Here is a 19,273-nt window from a genome sequence, read left to right on the forward strand (position 1 = left end):
TCTCTCAACACTTCCTCCGACAACTGAGAGCATTGCAGTTGCAAAATGGAAAAGTTTTCCCAAGTGCAAAGCCTGTGTCACTAGGATGAAGGGCACTGTCTCCACATTCCTGTTACACACTTTCACTTCACTGCTTTTCCCTCACACCCTCCGTAATGCAATATGGAAAGCAAACTGGGACAAGATTGCATCCTGAAAAATCTTGGGAAGTGTAAACCTATCCCTGAGCACCAATCTCCAGGCCATAGACACGAAGGAGTGACTCCTGTGCTGGGTGGTCTGGCTTAGATGACATCTAAGGTCACTTTTAAAACTGCGAATCTGGGACTCTGTTGTGCCTCCTTCAGAATTCATTGGAGTGAAGCTTATTTCTTTAGACATAAACTCTAACCTCAGGAGAAACAGAATACCATCTGGCATGACCCAAACAGGCAGGGCCTGAGGGCAAACATAGTTTATAGGAAGAAGAATCCTCAACAAGTCTCTCCTTTACTTTTTAGGGGATCTCTGGCCAGGACATTTCTCTATCGTGTGTCAGCAATTTAAGCTGGTTCTGGTTTTAACGGCAGCTCCATCATGTTGGTTTGGCTTACCAGCTAAGCCAGGGCCAGATCCCCTGCTCTGCAGGCTAGATGTATTGACATTCAGATCTCTGTACTTCCCACGAAACTGCCTCTCTAAAGCCGGCCTGGCCAGGCCTCTGAGATGGATGGGTTAGTCACCCTTCCTTAAGCTCCTCCAACATTTGCAGGAAGTCCTCAGGGACTGTGCTTATTACTCAGGAAGCTGAGATTAGACTGGACTTTGAGAAGACTGAAACCCACACACGGCAGGCTTGCCCAAGGTCATGTGTCAAGTTTTCCTCTCCTATTAAATTGGCTGCTGGAAGACAGCTGTTTGGAAATCCAGTTTAACTTTATGGACAGGATTATAGCCAGGGAGGCTGTTATATTTATATATAGGAGAAGCTTCAAGAGCTTAGGGAAGGCAATCCAGTCTGGAGAGGAGTGCCAGGATGCATGTCTTAAAGCTTTATTTGCCAGAGTCACTGTTTTAGAAAGACCTTGGGGAGGTAACTATGGAGATTTTGAAGATGCTAAAAAAACACTTCAACTTACCTCAGTGCTCCATATTCCCTTTATTTTCACCTTTTTCTAGGTAAAATAGCTATTCAACTGTACTCTCTTATCTCAGACAGGCTCTGGGGCCACCACGTACATTCAGCTGCGCATGTGAGCAGCTCCTCTTTTCTGTGTATGACAGGCCGTGGCTACCCCTCCCCCGACCCACTGTGCAATGGTACTTGCACTGTGTTACTATTCACAAACATTTAGCGCCCCTCCCTGGGGGAGGGTTACACTTGGGGCCCTGTTCAACAACTATTCGGCCGTGTGACTCATGCGGCCGATGGAATACAGGCAGAAGTTTGATGCAGTTTCCATGGGGAAGACAAGAGCCAGCGTGTACTGTGCCCTGCCCCCTTTTCCCTCTTCCGTGATGATCAGCAATGTTCCAGACAGAGGAGCCTCTGTCAGCCTGGGTTACAGAGGCTTCTGGAGGGAAGCAAATGAGCACAGCTGCGACCAGCCTTTAGTGGACATATAGTGTGAAGGAGGAACAAACTTTTGTGGATCATTTGTGACTGCAGCATAATTTAGCTCAACATGACCAATTCAGGTAGGTCGACTACTGTGTCCATCAACCCATCATATAGATAGTATTAAATATTGCAACATAACAAATTACCCCAAATTTTAGTGGCCTAAAACAACATGTATTTATTATATCACCATGTCTGTGGGTCAGGAATCCAGGCATGGCTTGGCTAGATCCTCTGCTTCAGGGTCTGTCACAGGGCTACAATGAAGGTGTCAGCGTCGGGTCTCTCACAAGGCTGCAATCACAAGGCGTGGGCTGGTGCCGCAGTCATTTCAAGATTCAACTGAGGTCGGATCCACTTTCAAGACAACTCAGTGGTTCTTGGTAAGATCTGGTTTCTTGCAGGCTGTTTCTCACCTGACCAGAGGCCGCCCTCCATCCTTCCAGGTGACCCTCTCCATCAGAGCAAGCATGTGAGAAGAGCCTCAGAGAGAACGCTAACAAAACAGACGTCACAGTGTCTTTTAACCTAACCCCAGAAGCGACATCTCATCATTCAGCCATATTCACTGGGTCCTGCCCACACTCAAGGGCAGGGATCACATAAGGGCCATGTTAGAATGCAGGGCCACTGGGAACCATGTTAGAAAATGTCTACTACAATTATTCTATCAAAAAATTAAATAAAATTAAGTAAACATCACTGTGAAAGAACCTAAGCTTGAGGACAAAGTAAGAATGAGAATTGTGGAATTTTAAAATTTGCCTAGGATATACTGTTAGAAGTAAAGCCAGAACTACAATTCAGATCAGCACTATTTCCACTAGGCAGAAATCAATGGAAAATTAAATAGCAATAGAAGACAAATTGCATTCAGCAGAAACAGAAGCTAGACCATCAATTGCTAATTGAATTGTCAAATGAATCATCCAGATAATGAATGAATTAAAAGTTCAGGGAAGGAAAGCTCTTTAGGCTGGGGCAGTCAAAAAGGTAGGTCACGATATGAACTAGACTTTCAAGGGTGGAATTGTTTGAGCAAAGAGGGGGAAAGTCTTGTTGGCAAGGGGCTGGCCAAGGTGGGGCTACCCCCAGATACCACATGGGAATGCAATTCGTCAGGTGACATTTTCCAAACAGGCTATCTCTGGCACTTGTGCATCAGAGGTGAGGTCAGATAGAGAGATCTTTCAATCTACCTTTAGGGAAGTGTTTTCCAGCCTGGTGTGAAAGTATCAGAATCAACTGGAAATTTTTGTTCACCAAATTACATATGCTTATAGACCACCTCCAGAATCTGGGGTACCAGAATCTCTGTGGAGGGGGGCAGTCTAGCTCGTGTCACTGGAAAATGTTGCCCCAAGTGACTGTAATAAAACCTGATTGATATAACCCCTGGTTGAGGAACACTGCTTAGGGGGTCTTTGCATCATCTAGTGAGGTGTCAGGGAGCACACTCTGCCCTACAAGATCTCCAAGTCTTTTCTGGGTTCCAGTACCCTTCCCTCCTAAAACATGAATAGTTAGATAGCTAACCCAGGAGAGATGGATGAAGTCAAGTCACTCTTAGTTCAGTGGGCACCTCCACTGTCCCTCTTTTAAGAAGTCATAAACACACCCCAAGGGGCTTTCCAAGAGTGCCTAACGTACAGAGATAAGCCTACCAAATAGTAATAAGTAATTAAACATTGACAAAAGACTTATTTACACCCACTTTGAACAAATATTGTGTTATCAATTCTGTAGGTGATAAAACTGATCATTTAGGTAACTGAATCCAGGTCCCCAGGTAGGTGGGAAGTTGCACCCAGATCCTTTGAAAACCTACAGTTTTCTTATTTACATTGTCCTTCCATTTTATATCAACTTATCATTTTTTAAAAGGAAGTGAGAAAGAGAGAGAGAGGAAAAGAGAAAGGAGAAAAAAAAATTGAATTCTAAAATAAATTTTAAATATTATAAAAGACATTCCCTAATGGCCAAGCTTTCACTTGCTCCTTGAAAAACCAAGTCATTTTCCACTGAAAGCTGAAAAAAATGTCAGGTTGAGTCTCCAAGTGCAAGCTCTGGCTTTCCAAATGTGAAATGGGACTCTGTGTTGTGACAGAGACCTTAAATTTTGGACTGAGATCCACCTTGGTACCCTATTGGAGATCTCCCAGGTAGGCTGGGGAGGCCCTTGAGGGCCTTTGGGCTGATGGAAGAGCAAAGACTTCACCCTGTGCTGACACAAACCCACCACACCTGACTGATGATGAGAGACCCTGAGGAGCCACAGCTATGAGCATTTATAATGCTTTTGCCCAGATGTAAATGTCATTTTCTGCCATTTGCACTCTTGACCAGGGTAGCCCTGGGTGAAGACATCACCAATGGATACGGCCTTTGCCCAGTGCCCTGCAGGGGGTTGGAATGAACTATAACTGTAGCTCTGCCCACAGCAGCCATCCGACACGCACAGAGACCAAGCTCTCCGAGCGTTTGCCAACAAAATTTCTCCTCAGGGGATGAAAAAGACTTCACAGAGGCCTGTCAAGTTGATTTTATTATTATATTTTATTTCTGAAGCTCATTGCCTATTTCTTAATATTTACCATAAGGTAGTACTGATGTTCAAGCATTTCAAAGGAAAACGTTGAAATAATCCTGTGTTCCTTTCTCATCTATTCTCTTTCTCCAGAATTCTGTAAAAGCACATCTTGGGTCTAGAGGAGTGGACATAAAAGTCATAGGGCCCAGTTGCACATGAGTGTCTAAAGCCTGGAGAAGCCTCTTAGGGTCAGGTTCCCCCATCTTGGTTATGGGGATATTCCTGTGTCTTCCCTGCAACCACAGTCTTGTTGAATGTCAATTAAATGTTCATGAGCATAAATGAGAACTGATGCCCCCCTCCACACTGATGAGGGCCAGTGTTTACCAGGTCATGCAATCAAGCTCTGCAGACATGCTCTCTCTTTCCTCAATTTCCCAGTTTATCCCAGGGAGAAAGAGATACCCGGCACCTGAGGTCCTGGTGTAGGGGAGACACACACACGAGAAGCACGCCTAGCATTTCACAGAGGGAGATACACACTGTCCAAGAGCATCTCCTTTAAGGTACAATTTTGGCTTTATTCTAAGATCTTAAACTCCTGGTCCCTCACTCCCAGGTTGTTTCCCAAGGGAGTCTATGCTGGCCCTTTGCTCTGGGGCTCCTGCTGAAACCTACAAGTCAGGCCTGGGCCGGCCTTGAGGCTGCCGCTGAAGACACCAAGTGTAACCATGGTTCCCGGCAGTGCCGGTGAGTGACTGCACCCTGGGTGACATCATACATGAGCAGCTCTGGACTTTCAATGCCGCACAGCACTCACTTCATCCTAAGATCCGGAAAACACAGATTTGATGCCTCCAGAATGAAATGGCTCAGATCTCGTTTCCTAGGGCTCAGACAGATTGAGCTGAAGTGGGTGTTGATAAAACCCACTGACTGCATCTCAAAGACCATTTCCCTGAACTAAGCCTGGGCCTTGCTGTTGGAGAGCTTGTTCCTTTATGGCTGCATCCACTGGGACATTTTGGCTCTAAAATATATAGCATTAGAAAAATGGGAAAAACTTTGACAACTGTATAGTGAGGAGGTGGGGAGGGAGATGATGTGATGAGTCCTGAGGCTAGCATAGAGCTTCTGACTGACAGCAGCCCGAAGGAAAGTCCGCGCTCAGATCTTGACATCAGAACCCCACCAAGTATGCCTATAGCAGATGCCAGCAGAGCCCTTACTCTGCGCCAGGCACTGAGCAAAGAACATTTAAACTAAGAATCCCAAATTATTCTCCCATTTTCATGTGTGGAAATGAAGGGTCAGAGAGGTCACGTAGTTACTCAGAGCACTTCTGCACAGGGCTCCATCAGTTCTTCCCACCACCATCTCTGCGCTTTGGAAACGGGCTCAACGAGAAAGCCAGGGGAGGTAACCAGCTTGCAATCCACCGTCAGAACAACGTTGTCCTCCCCCCGCCCCCATCTAAGTCTCTTCATCACAAGCCACCCTGGGCAGAAAGCAGGAGAACAAAGGGCAGGAGGGCAAATGCCCCAGGACTCTGACCTGCCACCCACTCACACTGCCCCAATCACCTACCTCCAGGGCCTCCCACCACACAGGATGCTGCTGGCTTGGCTTTGAAACATTAACAGTACTGGGCATTAGTCACCACATTTCTACTCAACCTGAACACAAGGCCCTTTTTAAAAAGCTGCTTTCTTTCAAAGCTCTATAGACAGAGCTGAATCTAATGGGTGCCCTTTAAATATAGCCTAGCATAAGTTTCTTTCCTGATACAATAATAGTAATAATAATAATAGTGATAATAAATTGCTATGGTTTACTGAATATCTACTAAATGTCAGATGCTTTACATAGATATTTCTCTTAAGTAGCTGTATCAGGGATAATGTACACTAATGTTTTAGTAGCTATTAATTTGATAGTTATTCCTATATCTTAATAGTGTGAATATACTATTCAAGTATTTTATTTATTCATTTTAAATTATTTGCAAAATTAATCATTTCATTCTTTCAGACTTTTATAGCAGTTACAGTTTACAACAGTATCCCCATAAAGATGAATTCAGTGCTATTATCCCATTTTTTGGCAAATGAGAAAAACTGAAGCCCAGAGAGGGAAAGTAATTTTCCTGAAGTCACACAGCAAGTAGGTAGCAGAGCTGAGATTAGAACCCTAGAATTCTTATTTCAGAGTCCAAACTATGCTCTGCTGCTTCAAAGGCTTAATTATCTCAATGGCTGGACTCTTGAGAGGGCAAATGATAATTACATAAAACAAATAATTGTTTAAGGGGGGGGGGGTAGCAGATTCGGGCAAAAGTCCATCCTGTCACAGAGTCAGAATCACAATTTGTAGAAACACAGTGTTGAGATCAAAATAAATAAGTGCTTAATGTTAGACATTATAGAGGTTTTAATTTTTTAAGATTATGTAAATAAAGACTTAGAACAACAACGACTTATAAGCATTAACTGTAACTTGTTAGGTCAGCATTTATAAAAAAACAGGAATGGTTTGTAATCTATTCACTGAATGTTTATGCTGTCAGTGGGCGATTAGGTGAAACCCATATGTAGATGATTATTGGGGAAACATACCTAATGGGTGTGTGTGTGTGTGTGTGTGTGTAAAACATACATCAGCCCCCAGGGCTTCCTGAGGGGAATAGGACACTCAGTTGGATACGTCTCCACTGCCACACAGGTAGACGAGTCTGAAGCGGCCTGGCCCACGCCCGCGTGCCTTCCCCCCGCACGGCCTTCCTGAAAGCCAGTGCCCTTTTCCTACGAAACCTTGAACTTATGTTAAAAGTGATTAGTCGAGAGACGATAAACAGACCTGATACTCATAAAGCATAATTCACCTGTCATTCTTTGAGCTTTCAGTTTCTATGCTTCATAAATTGTGCATCCCCACGGTCTCTCAAAAATCACATGGTAGGAGAAAACAAGACGACGGTGTAGGGAACAGCTGCGCCCGCCGCCTCCCGCAACCACATCAGAATCACAACTAAAATACAGAACCACCATCACTCACAGTCTCCTGAGATCTGGCTGCACAGAAGCCCCACAACCAGGGGACTGAGGAAGCACCAAAACTGGTGGGAGGGGCGGAGACGCGGGCGGATGGGGACTGAATTGCAGAGACGCGGCCGGGGGCGCACACCCGGTGCCACGGTTGAAACCCGGGAGGGAATCTCGGTGGTGGGGGTTTCCTGGAGGAGTGAGGCTTCCCAGCCCCACAGCAGGCCCCCAGCCCAGGGCTCCAGTCTGGGAAGAGACGCCCCCACAACTCCGGGCTGTGAAACCAGCGGGGACTGTCGCTGAGGGTCGCGGAGGCTGCGGGAGCCCCAGCAGCTCCTCTAAAGGGCCCGGCACGGACTCACTCGGACGCTCCCCCTGAGCCCAGCGCCGGGCAGCAGCCTGAAAGGACCCGGGACACTCGGGGAGGAACTAACCTGCCTGAGATCCGGGCGAGAGGCGGAGGGCGGCTTCCTCCCAGGCAGAAGGGCTGGCGGAGGCCATGGCTCCCTTGGCGAGTCCTCCCCGCACAGCCGGCAGGCAGGCGCCATGTTTGAATCGCCAGCACCTGACTCCCACCTTTGGCCCCGCCCCGTGATTCCCGGAGGCCCCGCCCCTCCCCACCTGCAGCTCATCCAGGCCATTTCCAGGGGCTTTTCTGTGCAAGTGGCCCCTCGAGCCTCATGCTTAGGACTTTCCTAAAATCTCTCAAACAAGCAGCAGCAGGCCCCCTACGGCTCGATAAGTGGCCCCAGGCCTGGCACTAGCGGCAGCTGCATTGCCTCATAGCTTGGCCTCTCCTGGGCACCTCCAAGCCCAGCACAAGTAGCAGCCAACTACGGTTTGCTATGTAGCTCATGCTGGGTGGCCCTGGGCAAGGCACTGGCACAGGCTGACTTTGCACCTCCCAGGAGGCCTCAGAGACAGTGCACCTGGTGGTCAGACTCGACCACGCTGGATTACAACCCTACGACATCCAAGAGTGGCACACTCAAGGGGCGCACTTGGTGAACACCAAAACTCCACTGAAGTAAATCCTGCTCCATAGGGGTGTCTCCAGCACAGCAGCTCTTCTGCTGTAGTTGCAGCTGGTCCTCACAGCTGATTGGCCTGGGGGTCAATTCCTCCCAGTGTCGCCAACAGCAACCAAGGCTCAGCTACAACAGGACAGTGCACACGGTCCACACAAGGGAGCACCTGGAAGGCCCAGCTCAGGTGACTGGGGAGGCTGAGTCACTGGACCCTACAGGACACCTACTATACAAAGCCACTCTACAAATTCCAGGAGACATAGCAGCTCTACCTAATACATAGAAACAAACACCTGGAAGCAGCCAAAATGTGGAGGCAAAGAAACATGTCACAAAGGAAAGAACAGAAGAAATCTCTAGAAGAGGAACTAAATGAAATAGATTCAAGCAAGCTAACAGATACAGAGTTCAGAATTTTGTTTATAAGGATGTTTAAGCAGACTATTAGGGAAATAACTGAGAAAATCGATAACATAATAAAGTATCAATTTGAAATGAAGGCTACATGAACTGAAATGAAGAATAATTTACAGGGAATCAACAGTAGAGTAGAGAACACTGAGAATCAAATCAGCAATTTGGAACATGAGGAAACAAAAAACACCCAACCAGAAGAGCAAAAAGAAAAAAGAATCCAGAAATATGAAGATAGTATAAGGAGCCTCTGGGACAACTTCAAGAGGCCCAACATTTGTATTATTGGGGTGCCAGAAGAGGCAGAAAGAGACCAAGGAATTGAAAATCTATTTGAAAAAATAATTACAGAAAACTCCCCCTACCTGGGGAAAGAAATAGACTTACAAGCCCAGGAAGCACAGAGGGTCCCAAACAAGAGGAACCCAAAGAGGCCCACAGCAAGACACATCATCATTAAAATGCCAAAGGTTAAAGACAGAGAGAATCTTAAAAGCAGCAAGAGAAAAGCAGTTAGTTACCTACAAGGGAGCACCCATACAACTGTCAGTTGATTTCTCAACAGAAACTTTGCAGGCCAGAAGGGAGTGGCAAGAAATATTCAGTGATGAAAAACATGGAACTACAACCAAGATGACTCTACCCAGCAAAGCTATCATTTAGAATTGAAGGTCAGATAAAGAGCTTCACAGATAAGGAAAAGCTAAAGGAGCTCATCACCACCAGACCAGCACTACAGGAAATGTTGAAGGGTCCTCTTTAAGAAGAAGCTAATGAACAAAACAATCTGATGAACTAAATAGATCCAGAGACATTGACGCATGGAACAGACGATCATATTTCAGAGGAAAGAGGGAAGGGGGGTGGAGAGCGGGAAGAGATTAACCAAAGAAGTTATATGCATATATGCATAATCCGTGGACACAGTCAATAACCGGGTGAAGACCTGGGAAGGGGAGGGAGTGAAGTGGAGGGGGTCAGTTGGGGGGTGGAAAATGGGACACCTGTAATACTCTCAACAATAAAGATAAATTTAAAAAAACAAATCACATTGGTTATCGTTAAAAGGATTGTCTATTTAGTTGATTGGTTTTAGTGTGAAATCCTCTGACGTAATTTTGCTCTAAGCTTGGAATTCACATTTTGCAGTATTTCTTTCTAGTTTACTATAGGCTCATTATTTCTTTCTCCCTTTTTTCTAAATGGCTTATTTTAGACCAAAATATATAGCGTAGAAACCAAGGAGTTTTGTGGAAACGTATCTGTGGATATCGTTAATTTATTGTCTATTGTTAATCATTGAAATCATGAACCTTATCACAGGGGAATTCTGGCTAAGACAGGTCTACAAGGCAGGCAAGGGAGAGAGGGGGGGGGAGGAAAATGGCTAGACCTCAGCCAGCTGGGTCTCACCCAGGGAACAAAACGCCTGTAAGCTGTGTTCCTTCATTGAAATGCTTTATTAAAAAACACAGTTTTTCTTTGTCTTTAACCACATTTTGAGGCAATTTTCCATTCTCCCCTTGGTTTCAATTGGCTGGCTAACCCTGAGGTCATTCAGGATGACTTCCCTGATAATGTCAGGCACACGCAGGAAAAGATAAAGGCTGTAAGGTTAAAGGCTCAGGCTGCTCCTCACCAGGACTGACCTGCTGGGAGTAGGGGGTCTGGCTGCCCCGGCCCCCCACATACTTGAAGGAGTGAGGGACCCACTTGGTGGGAAGCCCAGCTCTCTTCTCTGTTGTCTGTGTGTGTCTCTTTCAAACCACTTCAGAGACTTGGGGTAAGGTTGGGTCTAGGGGTAGGAACGAACCAAAGCAACACCCTGGATGTTCACAGGCTGGGGTTACTCCCCTCCCTCTGCAGTGACACTGAAGTGCTCTATTGCATCCCAAGGGGCCACAGTGGCGGGCACTTTCTGCGCTGAGCCCTGCCCACACTGCACGGCAATTCTGTGGGGTGGGTGCTGTCAGTCCCCGTGCCCAGATGAGGAAGGGGTGCAGGCTGGGAACTGCAAGGCCAGGCATCCTGGCTGCACGGCCCACTATACCAAGGGCACGGTTCTGCCCGCGGGGCACCCCAAAACCCCTATGGGTGTGTGGGTGCCTTGGGTAGAATAATGGGGAGTAAGAAGGCAGGAGACCGAAGGCCACGGAAAGGCTGACGATCTGTACCCGGTCCTCTACCTTCTGGACCTCAAGAGGTGAACATAAGCTCCGGGCCCACCTTCAGGGCTGCGATCTGGGTCCTCGGCGGCCTGGGGGCGAGGAATGTTCTCATTTCTTTCTGGGGCTGCTGAAAGGCAAAGGTCTGCCTGAGGAAGACTAGTCTGTGCCTGGAAACGGGTGTTAAGGAGAGAACTGTCCTCTGCCCCTGGTGTTGAACTTTTGCTCCATCAAACCAGGACGTTCTGCGTCACCCCAGCCCCACCTCCAGTGAAGTCCACTTTTCTCTTCTCCTGTCTGCCCCTTTCTTTCTGTCCAATGCTTCCCTAATTTGACATTTTGAAACATTCTACCACTTGTCTAAAACTTACTCACATCATCCAATAATTTCATGAGCTCCTTGAAATACAGACAATTAAATAGCTCTTGGCTCAGTAATGACTTACTATGTCAGACTGACAGAAAAACAACATTTCAAAACTCCTTGTCCCCACAAATCACTACTCTTTCAAGCCTGCGACAAATGTCTACAATTAAGTGTTGATTGAATAAATGAAATTTAAAAGTTTTCCTAATAACCCCTAATTCTTTGAGCAATAAAATTGTTCATTTTGACAAGATCCCTGTAAATCTTTATTTTTCCCTGTTGGTCGCACATGCATCACATTGAGCTAAGTGCTTGATGTGGGTTCATTTATGGAGGGAGGAGACTTTTAATGTCTCCCCTGCCAAAGGCCCCTCTGGGTGACAACTGCCTCTCAAAAGCAATGTTCCTCTCTGGGGAATTTTTCCATTAGCTGTGGGTCATCTCCACTCTCAAAATTTATTGTTTGTCTCTACACATGACTGTGTAAGTGAGAGAAGCACAGTGTAGTGCTTTGGCATTAAGCGGGCCTGGGTTCAGTTCCAACCCAGCAATTCTAGTCTCCCACATGTGCACAACAAGCCAAGGACCTGGATAAATATCACAGCATTGTTTTTAACAGAAAAACATAGGAAACAACCTAAATGTCCATCCCTAAGGAAATACACTGACATGGTATAATATACAAGAATTCAAAGAAGGGATTTAGAGAATCACAATGGCTCGCTTTTGTTAAGTACTTGCAGTGGAATAACTGGGCAAATTTCTGTTCTATAGCTAAACATTTCAGGTCTGCCTCCATGCAGCAATGTTGGTAATGCTTGCTTGAGAGCCCAGGAGGGACTCGGTGGAAATCTCTATCACCAACAGAAACGAACAATTCAGCTCTTCTGTCTTAGAGAGGCACAGCCAGGGGCATCTTTAAGAACAGCAGCAGCACAAATGGCAGTTGCTGAGCACGTCCTGTGCCGGGCACTGCGCTAAGTGCTTTGCACGTTTCTACCCAATTGATCCTCTCAACAACCCAATAAAGTAAAAACTATTAGAACCCACATTTCACAGATAAACAAATTTGGACACCGAAGAGAAGGGAAATTCATCAAGGTCACACAGCTCATAAAGGTAGGACTGGAATTCAACCCAGAGGGTCCGGCCCCAAGTCCTATGATCCTAACCACGTTGCTGTCTGTTTCTCTATTGGAATCAAAATAGATAGATGTCCAGATAAAATGGGAATTGAGGGGGGAAGGGAGGGTGCAGAATTTTATGTAAGCCACCATTTCTGGGACCTTTGCAAGTATGTACATTATAACAATACCATGTACTAGCTACGAATATAATAAATGTATAATGTAAAAGTATTCTGTGTACATGTGTTTAGAATTCCTTTTTTATACATATTACACGGTTTAATGGTTTGAGGAACAGAAACAAAGATCACTGGTAATTTTCACCCCCAGGTATTTTTCTTCTAAAAAACATGCAAAGCCAAAATTGTAAAAGGGTTTTTAAGTGAACTGGAAGCTACACCCAGCTCCTGAGAATGGTCCACTAGGGAAAGAGCAGGAAACAACCATGGGGAGGGAGAGAGGAGAAAAGATTGAATATCTCTAATAGTTTATTTCTTTAAAAAGATTTCTTCAGTTTCGACAAGAATATGAAAATGCACTGCTCTTTTAGTTTTTCCTCTACTCTTACAAAGTGTGCCCTTTTCCCCTGGTCATTTATATTTGCAAAGCCCGCCATCTGGAAGACATGCTTTAATTTTAATCCTATCTATTAACATTTGCATTATTAGGAGAGGGTTTAAAGGGCATTACTTTTAACCAAATTTTATTAAGGTATGCATTTTAATAGAGTGAAAAGATTAGAAGTAAAAAGCAAAATAGGTGAAAACAAATTTACTTTCTTACAATAGAAGTAATATAGATTCATTTGAGCAACTTTAGAAAATTCCAATATGCAGAAAGAAGACTCTGCACTGATATACCACTGTTTACCTCCCAAGTATGTTTTCCAGGGCTTTCCTATGATTAAATATACATCTATAATTTTTATATAAAATGACATCATACTATATATCCATCTCTATATTTCACTTAATATACAGCAAATGTCTTTTAATATATTTTGCATTATTTTAAACAGCTATATATATTTCATTCTATGGATGTACATATTTAACCAATTGTTATTAACCCCTCCCCCCCAAAAAAGGTTAAATAAATAAAGACACTTTCAGAAAAAGGAAAGCTGGCAGGATCTTTGCTAGCAGACCTACACTACAAATCACATTAAAGGAAGTTCTTAGGGCTGAAGGAGAATCACTCCAGATGGAAACTCAGATCTATACAAAGGAATGAAGAGCTACAGATGGTAAATATGTGGATAAACAACTTTTTGTTGATTTTTACTTTTCTATAAAAGATAACTTACAATTTAAAGCAAAAAAAATCAGTAACAATGTATTGTGGGGTTATAAAAATGTAAAATTACAACATATGACAACAACAGCACAAATGATGGAGAAGGAAATGGAAGCCAACCGCTGTGAGGCTCTTACGCTTTTCATGAAGTGGTGCGATAGTGTTTGAAGGAAAATGCAACGAGATGCACATTGTAAACCCCAGAGCAACCAGTGAATAATTAAAACAAGACATAAGAAATAAGACAGTAAACACATGATTCAAAGCAACAACTGGTGTATAAAGAAAGGGCCCTTCATGGAGAGACGCAGGAAGATTCGCTATTTCCCCTGCTGCTATTCAAGAAATAAAAATATCCTCTAACGATCTGACTCTTGTCTAATTCCTTACTCCCACTTTTCAACTCAAAATGTGCGGGCAACCAAATCCGCCTGAGTAAACTCCTAAAGAAACTGAATATAGACAAATAGCCCAGAGGGGCCCACAGAGAGAACTGACCTAGATGGATTCCAAGTACCCTGTGATAAGCCCATGACCTAAGCAGAAAAGCTTCGGGTCTGAAGCTTTGGCATTAATCACCTGTATTTCAGTTTTAACATTATCACCACTGAAGAAATATTTTTAGATTCACTTTTAATACAGTTTGATGTACAATAGCCAAAGTGAAACGATATTGACATTTTCAATATCAAGGGATTGAGTTTTCTAAGGTTCAGTTCCTTTTCACATCCATGTGTCCACAGAGACAAAAACACAGTGACTTGGGCTAGAGTGAGCCCTTCAGGGAGTGATTCCAAATACATATCAATGTTCTGGTGATGGAAATAAACCAGACTTTCTGAATCATCACATCCTGTTGCTGGTCCCAGGCAGAGCTCTGAGTGCCTCTGAAAACGCCTCCTGCTCAGTGAGGCACAGCAAGTGGCTGCAGAGCTCTCTCCGCTGGGATTTTTAAAGTGGCCCTTGAATCTCAATATGTGTATTTGTCACTGTAAACCTACCCTAGACTTCCTGTGTGGCTTTGGGTAAGCCACTTGACCTCCTAAAGTCTTGTATTAGTCACCTGGTAATTATTATATTAATAACATCTAACACTTAAGACTTAGTATATGCCTTCCAAAGATTCTAAGTGAAAAAATATATTTGAGTAACTTGCCTCCAAATTACAAAACTAACAAGTGATAGAGCTGGGACTCAGTTCCAGCTCTTTGCTTCCACAGCACAGTCTCTAGTAAAAAATATAAAAATAAATGGCGGGAGACTGAGACATCACAAATCAACTCCTAGCAACAATTTCGAGGTGACAATAGGCAAACCTGGGACAGAACACAGTAACCTCACTTCTGCTCAGGTCCCTACCACCCATGTGCTGCCCACAGCCTCCCCTTGACAGCCCCAAATGTTCATCTTGTAAGCACTTCCCCCAAAAAGGTGGTTGGAGGTAGGTAGCTCTCCTGCAATCACACTGGAGAGGTCCATCGGTCACCAGGTCCTCTTCTTAGCTGACATGTCAAGCTAAGTTGGCTTTCTCACCCTTGGGGAATACATTTACTCGTACATTAGCAAGTATTACAAAGCCCCATATTGCCAGGCCAGGGGCTGTGCCCGGGACTAGGAAGTTAGCGACAAACAAGGTACAGTCCCCGGCTTTGCAGAACATAGAGTCAGGTAAGGAGATGGCCTGAGAACTCGACTATCAACTGCTCGAAGGGGGAGCGCACAATCGGGGGGCGTGCAACAGAGGAGTCCACTCTTGAGAACTTTGAGGGAAAAGTGGGAGTTTGTCAGTCAGACCAAGAGCCTGGAATTGCAGGCCGAGCGAGAGCAGGTGCAAAGGCGAGAAAGAGGGAAGGGTGGCTGTGGGACTGCGGGCAAATGTGGCAGAGCAGAAACCGAGGTAGAGACAGGCAGGCCGTGACGGCGGGGGCCTGGCAGGCAAGGCCTGCGCCTCCTCGCCCCTTCACACGCCCAAAGAAAACACGGAAAGCGCCCAAAAGGAATACGCCCACAGCAACAGAGATAAGGCAACAGGACATCGGCGGGCGTACAAAAGAACTCATCGGGTGGAAGGCTCTCGAAAGATGCTGGCTCGTCATAGAGGGAGCCACACTGCGCAGAGCGGCTGCAGCCAAGTTCCGAGTCCTTGACGGACGCCTGAGTTTCCCAAAAGCAGGACCCGAGGCAGAGACTTGTATACGGGTAGTTTATTTGGAATGTGGTCCCCAAAAAGCTAATGAGGGGGTGGGCAAAGTGAGATGGGAAAGAAGGGGAGAAAATGTCAATAAAGTGCATATTAATATGAAGGTTACTGCTGCGGGCGACCCGGGCTGGGCCCCAGTGCGGATCGGAGCTGCCATGTGACGTTCGGGACACGCCATGGAGACGGTCACCGCCATCAAGCTCCCTGACGTACCTGTCGCCCACACAGTTGCCTTTCTTTTTCTTCTCGTGGAGTGACAACACTTAGGATTTATTCTCTCAGGAACTTTCAAGAATACATTATTATTAACTAAAGTCACAATGCTTGGTCTCTAGAATGTATTCATCTTCTAAATGAGAGTTTGTACCTTTTGACCAAAATCCAATTTCCCCCACCCCTCAGCCCCTGGTAACCACCATTCTGCTTTCTGTTTCAATGAGTTTGACATTTTTAGTTTCCACATATGAGTGAGATCATGCAGCACACTCTTGACACTGCAGGCTGCCCTGACCGTCCTTAACAATACTTATTATGCCATACTCTTGCCTAAACACTTTTTTTTTTTCTTCCCTATCACTTAGGAATAAAATTTAAGTGCCTTTCCTTATTATTTTTGAGTGTTCTGGACATGGCTTAAATTCTTTAATATTAAAAAACACACACAAATAATACAGTAGTTAAAAAATAACTAGAACAGACAGGCTCATAACAGCCCCCTAATCGGCCTTTCTCATCCATCCCTTATCAACAGAGGCAACCATTTTTAACCACTTCTGTTCTGTTGTCTTGGTGATATCCCTACATAAATGTATACGTTAGTATTTCTTTGCTTTTCAACTTTAGAAGTTATCTATTTAGTTCTAGCTATAAGTAGAGAAAACATGTAGCTCCTGATTTTGGAAGGTGAAGGTCAGAAAATGCTAACAATAAAGACATGAGACCCCAAAAAAGTATTTCTAGAAATCTAGGGCAAGTACCTGAATTCTGAGAGCTCACTGTATACTCTAAGACATCTGCAGAGCTCTCAAGAATCCTCCAAGAACATAGGAGGAGTAGGAAGGGTAACAATGTAGAGCTGATGCCTGTTTAAATAAGTTTTATAAAAATAATAATGGACAGTACCTATCAAGCACTTGCTCTATGCTAAGCACTTTACATGTGTTAACACACGAACTGCTCATAAAACCCAGTGAGTCGGTTTTTACTTGCCCAGCTTCATAACCCTAGTAATGGGGAAGGTGAGACACAAAATCTAGTTCATTTGATTCTGAAGCTCCTGCTCTTGGTCACTCATCTGTAATACCTAGTTTCTAGAGATATGAAAGAATTAAACTAAACAAATTAAAGAATGTTCCACACCAGAAGTCCTGAAGGATTCTGATGTAGTTTGAGAAGCCTGCTTTCTTCATCTTCAGTTAATTAACCTTTGCTGACACCCACTCTGACCTGAGAGATCACAGGTCACATGGCCAACGAGGACCAGCGCCCCCCGCAGCCTCTACTAAAGTGCACTCCGCAGACCAGAAGCGGTGGCAGATCTCAGATGCTAACCCAAATCTATTAGATTAGAATCTGCTTTTGAATAAAATCCCCCAGCAGTTCATACACACATTAAAGTCTGAAGTACTGCCCTGCAGCATCCCGAACATCCGGACTCCTCCTTAATCTTTCCTGGGACAGCCTGGTCCGTAACCACATCGCTTTCATTACTAGTAACTTCTCACTGACGCTTCCCTAAACACACTACACCTCCCCCTCCTGTGATCTTACCTTACAAATAACTCTTCAGATCTTGGAAACACCCATTACGTCTACCCATAGTCTTTAAGCTGCATGTCCACTTCCTGCAGTATGTTCCAGATCATGCTGTTCATATCCTCCATATCAGTGGTACCCAAACTAAGATGTGCATTAGAAGCACCTGAAAATATCCAGGAGAAGATCCCAGAAATCTGGGTTTTTTACATACTTCCCGAGTACAGCCAAGGCCCAGTTCTCAGGTCCCAGAACCGCCATCCTGCATGCCCTTGTTAATATTCTTCATAGGCTCTGGCTTATGGCACTGAAGACAATAATCAGCCCAGAGTATAGACATTATTATGGCCCATAATCAGGACATTTTTAAAATTAACTCAGCCAAGAATGTGGCTAGATCTTACCAAGAGTCTCATCACACTGTTAACCTGTATCAAACTTGCTGATAACCAAAATTCCAGGGTCATTTTTCCCCAAGTGAACAGCTGCAAAACCAGGTTCCTCTGGTTCCATACATAAGTCTTTATTTGCCTGAATTGAGATGTAGGTCTCTGTACTTACTACTCTTAAATTTCCTCTTGTTGCTTTGAACCCTTGATTTCACCTACCGAAAGTTTTTCCACCCTCTGCTGGAAGGCAGTGAGTGGACTGGGGAAAGCTGGGCTCTAGAATCAATGGATTCAGGGTAAAATCAGGTTTATTTGAGACAAATGGCCCAAAGGTCTATGCAGAAGACTGTAACTTAAGAGGCCAGCTTAGCACCTTACAAGAAGTGTTTGTGCAAATGTAACATTTGTTGGATGACTTTATGAAATAAAGGCTCATGGCAGTGATAACCAGAGACACTGGTTTGGAGTCTCTGATACTATCCAAGCGAGAATAGATGGCAAGGTCTGATTGAGGCCAGTTCAGGGATAAAAAAGGAGGATTTGTGAAGGTACTTGAGAGGTAGAATCGATAAGATTTGCTGAGCATTTGAATGTGAGGGTAAGGAAGAGGAAAGGGTCACAATGACACCCCTGTTTCTGGACTGAGTGACGGCGAGGAGCTGCTGCTGAAAGCAGGACTAACTGCTCCCCGCCTCAGCCCATCCCACGGAAGTGCCTAAGGCTCAGGGAACCAGCGCTCCATCGCCTGGGTGTTTAACTGGAATAAGACTGACACCTTCATAAACCTAATTCAATTGTGACATGGATATATTTGATCAAAAGAATCTCTGGGCGAACCTTGAAGACATCACGCTAAGTAAAATAAGCCAGACACAAAAAAAGACAAATATTGTACGATTCCACTTATATAAGATACTTAGAACAGGCAAATTCTCAGAGACAGAAAGTGGAATATTGGTTAACAGGGGCTGAGGGAAGAGAAGAGTGGAGAGTTATTGTTTAATCAATACAGAGTTTCAGTTGAGGAGATGAAAAAGTTCTGGAGATGGACAGTGGTTGATGGTGGCACAGCATTTTGAGCCTACCTAATGCCACTGAACCGCACACTTAAAAATGGTTAAAATGGTAAATTTTGTTACATATAGTTTGTACAACAAAAGTTTTCGATGTAATTTCAACCACCCTTGTTGATGAATAGTCTTCTTTATCTAGTGATGGTTGGTTAGCAATGAATTACTGACAGGAGTCCTCAGAGACTTAAATCCACTGAGAAGTTACAACAGAGGCACCAGGGCATAAAGATATGTCTCAGAAAGCAATTCTGTGGAGGCGAAATGTCGCCTGTCGTTATGGCTCATTAT

Source organism: Miniopterus schreibersii, assembly GCF_964146895.1.
Source record: "Miniopterus schreibersii genome assembly, chromosome: 3".
NCBI lineage: Eukaryota > Metazoa > Chordata > Mammalia > Chiroptera > Miniopteridae > Miniopterus > Miniopterus schreibersii.